Genomic DNA, 7,356 nt, shown 5'->3' on the forward strand with positions numbered 1-7,356 from the left:
CCTTGAACCTTCTGGGGGATACTTTACCCACAGATAATCAAGCTCATGTATCATTTGTTACATGTAAGGAAGAGGTTAGTGAAACTATATAGAGTGTAAGACAGCAGAATGAAATGAAAGGAAACAAGTGGAGGACAACTGGTATGTGAGGGCTGAGCAAGATATTTGAAAAGTACCAACAACCCAACCAATTAACTGAGGCAAACAGAAATGAGGCACAGGACTGTTAACCAATGAGAAGGATGCAATTCTTTACCATAGTGGCGGGGAGAGGGCAGTAAAAAAAAAAAAAACAAACCAGTATCTCTTCCTTGGGACAAACACACAAACACACAAATTCAATTCAAAATCCGTTCAGCTAGGTTCCTTTGATACCTAGCAGTGATCCAGCTGTAGAGTTTGGTGTGGTTTTAATCCCAAGATATATATTTTATGTCATTAAGACTTCCAGGCCCCTTAGAGAGCCCAAGTCCATTCTCAGGAATTCTTTAAATAAATGTTGCCCTCATAGTCATTTCTTGATTTTACTTGCATATCTTTTTTTTAACCCCTGTATTAAAGATGACCCAGAAAAATTACAAGGCTAGCATATATTTTAATACTGGGTGAAGAGGGAAGGGAAGTAGATTTTCAAAATCTCTAAATAAAACAGAACTAGGTAATAAATGCTCTTAGACTTAATCTAATTATTTGAACATTTAGTGAGAGGTAGACATGAGTAAAAATGGAGTAAAATGGCAGAGTTATAGCTTGTCATCCTTTTTTTTAGAACCAAAATCTGTTTTGCAAAACCATTTTTTTTTTTAATTCATTTGAGACAGAGATACAGAGCTAGAGAGAGAGCAGGAGCAGTGGGGAGAGGCAGAGGAAGAGGGAAGAGCAGCCTCGCTGCTGAGCAGGGAGCCCGATGTGGGGCTCGATCCCAGGACCTGGAGATCATGACCTGAGCGGAAGGCAGATGCCCAACCATCTGAGCCACCCAGGCGTCCCTTTGCAAACCCATTTTCACAAGAAAACCCAAATACAAAAGGGATGAAATTAAAGATTCTCTGGTTGAAATAAGTACAAGGAACCCACAGTCCCATCCAAGGTCTGAAACCAGTTTAAGCTGGTTGTCATATATCTCCATAGAAGCTGGAGTGATTGAACCTTGAAGCACAGTTTGAAAATCATTGAACCGAAGCACCTGGGTGGCTCAGTTAAGTGGCTCTGACTCTTGATTTCAGCTCAGGTCACGATCTCATGGTCCTGGGATCAAGCCCAGTGTCAGTCTCCACGCTCAGGGTAGAGTCTGCTTGAGATTTTCTCCCTCTCTCTCTCTGCCCCTCCTAGCCCTTGGGCTCAAGGGAGTGATGCCCCTGCTCTTGATATCATTTGCCCAAGTGAAATGGACGCTGGAATATCAACTACAAGGGAAGGGAGTAAGTGACCAGCACCTTAGAAAACCAATCAATATAGTTAGCATAAATTTAAGACAATCTGCAGAGAAAAAAACTTCAGTGATTTTCTAGGCAAAGATAAATCTGAGAAAGAAAAAAAATGTGCAAACATTTCCTGATTGCCTTTTTTTTATACTGTTGAATAATACATGTGTATTTATACATATGTATATATTTGCAAGTCACCTCAAATTCTTTTTGTAAAGAGGTGAGAATTGGAGAATAGGGAAAGAGGAGTTCCCACTCAGGATGGCAGACGTTAAGAGGATCCTGAACTCACGTCCTCCCACAAACATACCAAATGGACAGCTACATATGAAACAACTTTCTCTGGGGGAAAAAACAAAAAAACAAAAAACAAAGAAAGAAACTAAAAACTGCCTGAGCAACCCCTATGCTTTGGGCCAGTGAGGATAAGCCCACATCAAAGCAGGCAGGAGGCTGGGACACCTCTTGCCATAAGCCCCGCCCCTAGTGCTGCTATCTCTAGTGGGGACGGAGCACAGAAGCCAAGAGAGAAGGGTTCGAAGGGCACCTGAGTCACCCCTAGGTCTTTAAGACCTGAACCTGAGAGACAATCCCCGAAAACATGAAGCTTTGAAAACCAACGAGGGGGCTCGCTTCCATGAGACCCACCGGCTCTGAGAAACAGGTCTTGAAGGACTCTCGCCCTTGGACTTAACCCGCCTCAGGGTCCAGCATGGAGGCAGCCGATGGAGGGACGCCGGACTTTGCGTGGGAAAGGCTCAGTTGCTTTTTGCCTGTCCCGGAGCGTCGGGCTGAGGGGCAGGCGTCTGATTTGGAAACGCCTGCGGGGGCCTGCTCTCGCTCTCGCTCCAGGCTGGAGAGTTGGCGGGCGCCACGTTCGTCTGCACGCTCTCCCTGCGCCGCGCTCCCGAGCGCCCGGAGGCCCTGAACCGGAGCTTTCACGCGCATCTGGTGCCCGGGGCTTTGCAGCTGCGGCCCAAGGGGTGCCCCGTGATGTCCTGGCTCCAGCGGCCAGGGGCGCTTGTGTTCCTGGGTCCCACGGGACTGTAGTTCCCTCCCGCCAGGCGGCCAGCCCCAGGGCCCGCACAGCCCGCGGTCTGGCACGGCCCAGCGTTTCTGTGAAAAAGGCCTCTTGGCTTGTCCCGGAGCCTTGGCCTGAGGGGCGGGCATCTGACTTGATACACCTCTGAGGGCCTGACAGAGCGCTGTCCTTGGATGGAGACCACAGAACTGTCTTTGCGCTCTCGCTCTGCCGCGCTCCAGCCTGGTGGGCACCATCTTCCTGCTCTCTTTTCTGGCTCCAGAGGGCCAGTAACTCCCCGAGGGCAGCTTTTACACAGGTCTGGTGCCCCATCTTTACCGCTGCTGCCCAGGGGACGCCCCCTTGCTCACCTGGCTCTTGTGGCCAGGGGCACTTAAACTTTCAGTCCTATAGGACTATACATATTTGCATACTGTAAAAGCTACTGCCTGAGGGTCTGGCTTCCCATCAGTCTGAATCTAGGTGTAGACTGAGAACCTCCCCTTTGGGACCCTGACTGGTCTTGGCACACCCTCAACTACTGGGAGCCATTAAAATATAATAGGCTGCTTGAACAATCACAAAGATTTGAGAGACAACCGAGTGCTAGGGCAGGGTTGAAAGATAAGGTTCATCACCTGGGGGAGGCCCCCCCCCCAGACTGGAAAGGTGGCTGTTTCACCTGATGCGTAGAAAGTAAAGAGAGAATCAAGCAAATGAAGAAACTGGAAAGGAGGGAGGAAAGACTGTGCCATCACAATATGGAAAAAGAAAAGCTGTGTGTGACAGAACAGATAAAGATCCAGGGATCAAAATAGATAAATAGAGGGAGAATTCGGCCACTTGTTCATTAACTACTTATTAAACACTAACTTTGTTCTAGGGGTATCATGGCAGGTCCTACGGGTATAAAGATGAGAGGGCTGCCTAGGTGGTACCCGGAGCTGATGGAGACAGGGAGGTCATGTTGCAGAATTACAAACAGTGCCCTCTAGAGTTGTGCAGTGAGGTGGCCATGGGCATGCAAACCAGACTTAAACAATTACATGTAACAGGTACTATCAGAGTCATGAAATCTGTGGGAGCAAAGAGAGCAACTAAGACTACCTGGCTGAGTTAGGGATGGCCTTACGGAGTAGGTGGTATCTGAGCGGACTTCAGAAAATGAGTGGAGGGTTGCCAGGCAGAGAAGGGGGAAGGGTCTGCCAGGCACTGTGTCAGAAATATAAAACTTTTCTGATACCTCAAATCTGTGTTCCTTAGGATGACTATTTTAAAAATAAGCAACCTAGTATGTAATTAAGTAATTTTCTTAAGTCATACACTAAAACTACATGGAAAATCAGTGAAAACTCAGTTTTTTTTTAAACTCACTTTAATCAAGATTTAGAAGTGTCTTGCTTTTTCATTTCAGTAATAAGGACAACCAACTTGGGATCCCTCTCTGAATTGTTTGTCCCTCTCACCATGTAGAAACATTAAATGCTGTGTAGAAACACTGGAAGTTTCCAGTAAAGTTCCTGCATTTTATCCAACTTTTCTTCCCTTCTGAACAGTAGCAAGAAGTCAAAAGAAGTCGCTAGGACAAGTCAGCAATTTAGTGGAATTCGGTGCAGGTCGCGGTGCCTCTTTGCTTTAGAATTTAAAAATCTAGAGGTGAGAAAGGTTTAGGTAATAATTAGCCTCTGACTCAATGGCAGGGCATGAAATGCACAGTACTTGTGCAGCAAAATGGTCATCTGGTCTACAAGCAGTCTCAGGACCCAGAATTTGCTGTTCTGCCTTCCCTAACAGAGGAACACCGGACAGAAAAGAGGCAGATTTCTTTACTAAATGCTCAGCATTAATAGCAATTTGCCTTAAGAGTGAAGCAACTTTAAAGACTCAAATTTAGAGCTAAGAAGAAAATAAACCAAGGATTCTAGACTAATGTTTTAACCTTTTTAAAGTAATTTGAACAATTGCAAAGCATGTTTCCAAGATGTATTTCCTTAGCTGCCATGATTTATCAGCTGGGTCAGATGATAAATAGGCTACATATGCTCAGACTATTGGTTTTATCATTTAAACCTTTCTAAATATACTTTAGAAGTGTGTGAGATTTCCCATGAGAAAGTATAGCACTGTTGCTAAATTCATGGTCTCTGAAATCAGACCTCCTTGGTTTAAATTCTAACTTCAGCCCGCTTCCCTGTATAACTTTGCCAAATCACTAAATCTCTCTAAACCATAGTCCCCTCCACTGCAAACATGAGGCTCATAATAAAAACCACCTCACAGGTATCATAGTGAGGATCAATTCAGATGATCTGTGCAGACAACCTACCCATCTTAAACACTCATAAATCAGCTATTTTTCTCCATTTCACTCCTGATGTTTTCACTCTAAATTGATGGTAGAAAGAGATTTCTGAGAGTGCTTAGGTTTTAATACACTTGCACTCTGAATTCATTTTGAGCTGCTTATCTTAATAGCGACAAAACATCTCTTTCTTCTTTTACCCCTAGTGTTAGAAAGCCTTAAGCAATGAATTTCAGTAGAGACTGCAAGGGATAAAGTGTGAATGTATGCAAGAATATTTGAGAGAAGGAATAAGGAAAAGAAATAAAGATCAAAGGGATTTATAAAATAATTGAAGAGGGGCAATTGTATTTAGAACAATCTTCCAATTATCTGTAAGGATCATTAAATAAGGGAAAGAAGAACCAGTTGGCTAGCACAGCCCCAGATCACGGTCTCCCTACCTCTCTTGGGTTGCACTGAAGTCACAAATTATTGTGTACTCACATCACCCCTACCTGGTCAGGGCCAGATCCTGAACCTCACCATCGGTGACATAGGCCCAGGTTCACTCAGGTCCATTAGGCTGCCCAACTCATCTAAGCAGTCTAGATGAGTCTAGGTAGGGAATAGATGCATTAAGATATTTTTTAACCTTAAAAAATTAAAGGGGTCAGTTGTTTGGGAGCAGAGGAGTAAATAAAAATGTAAACTTCTATCCCTGAGTCTCAGTTAATGAATGATAAACAGTTGGTTGTTGCTTACTGTACTTGATTTTAACTTTTTCTAGCAAGAAAAGTGTCCCCCGATGTAGAAATGACTGATGACATAAGAAAGTGCTTGATTAATTACCAATCATTCTTTCTCCAGCTGTGAAACAGGCTCATCTTGAAAACCTTTGGGAGAGTCTACTTGAAGCTGTAGTTTCATTTCAAAGGTATCCAAAACACCCAGGTGGAAGAGTAGGGGGCCATATAGGAAAACCTCTCCCCTAAGTCTTCTTTAGAGTCTTCTACAAGGAGAGCATAGAAAGGAAAATACATATGTGAAATAGGTTCAAGTATAGTAGGAATCAAAGTTGCTAAAGGATAGTGAAAGGCCAAGGATTTGAGAGTCAAGAAACCCATCTCTATTGTTTACTTCAGCTGTGACTCATTATAAAATGTTGATGAGGGTCACAGAAACTTTCAGCCCTCAGTTTTTCCATCTTTAATACAGAGCCAAGGGTTTCCCTGCCGAGAACAGCTAGACTAGCAAAAAATAAGTAAATAAATATTCACATTTGGGTGCTAATTGGATGGCCCAGTTTAAAGGAACATATTAAAAATTATTGGGAAGAAAAATCTGTGAGTTGATGATAAAAAGAGAGGATTTCTATAAGAAGAAACAGACAAAATCATAGAGATTCAGTGATTCTTATTTACTTGGTAGAATTAAAATGATTCCCCTTCATCCTATAAGGGAAATCCTTGAGAAGTTTGGGGACTGTCACCATCTGTTCAACAAAATATGCATCAACATAATATTCTCCACATGTTGCATTTTTTTTTAATTTTGAAAAAAGAAAGTAATCATTTCCTTGCCAAAATGTTTTTGCAATAACCATTGTCAAAGGAAATTAGGTAGAAACAATGTTTTGATCCCATTCCTCTCCCTACCCACTGTCTACCACCAAATCATTTACATTTTCTATGGCAGAGTATGCCTCAATGCTGAGAAAAGACGAATAATTTGGCTCCTTTTCAAATCATAACAAGTCTATATTTTCTAGGATTTTAGAGATCCTACTCTGAAACCCATTGTTCATGGAGTTGCAAAGTCCTGTCTCTCCATTCCCCTCATCAGAACCCCATAGTTCTACCAACAAGTTGATCAATGCCAGAAGTACCATCACCAGCTGGGTATCCTCTCCCAGCTGTGCCATGGCAGTCAGCCACCCCTTCCCCTGCCATCCTCCCACCACCAGTCTCCTGGCTGATGCACTCAGCAACCAGGCTCAGAAGTCAGTGCAAATTGGCCAACTAGTGCTTACCAAGCCCCAGCTCTGCGCCCAGCACCATGTGAGGCACAAAAGGACACAGATAAAAAGTCCTAGACATACTTCCTAACCACAAAGAGCTCACAGACTTGTTGATAAGCAGATAAAGCCATTAGAGGATAAGACAGTAAAAACATTCAATGTGACGTGGTAAAAATGATAGTTAAAGCGATGATCTTGTTGATGGCGGTGGTGGTGGTGGTGATTGAGAAGGATCTCAAATTCAACGTCTTGATTTCATCTGTCTTCTCTTCCAAGTTTCTAGACATTAATTGGAAGAGGAAAATTAACTTTTAATCCTACCTGATTTAAAGTTTAGTCTGATCTAATAATTTTGGTAGTCCGTTGAAGTAATACTCAGCTGCGTGCTGCCCATTTTCCAAAAAAGTAAAATCTTCTAAAAGAGTTGTCCTCTCCAACTCGCTGGTTTTGTGTATCTCTGAGCAAATTTTGTTCCATCTATGACCTTGATAATATTATCATCTCTCCAAAAACTAGATTTATTTCTACCTAGCTTCAATTACCATAAAGAAAGAAAACACCAAGTAATGTGTTTATAACAAATGTGTAGAACAGGCATTGTTATTTT

The sequence above is a fragment of the Callorhinus ursinus genome, unplaced genomic scaffold (genome assembly GCF_003265705.2).
Source record: "Callorhinus ursinus isolate GAN/ISIS: 27379988/994484 unplaced genomic scaffold, GSC_fseal_2.0 scaffold25, whole genome shotgun sequence".
Classification (NCBI taxonomy): Eukaryota; Metazoa; Chordata; class Mammalia; order Carnivora; family Otariidae; genus Callorhinus; species Callorhinus ursinus.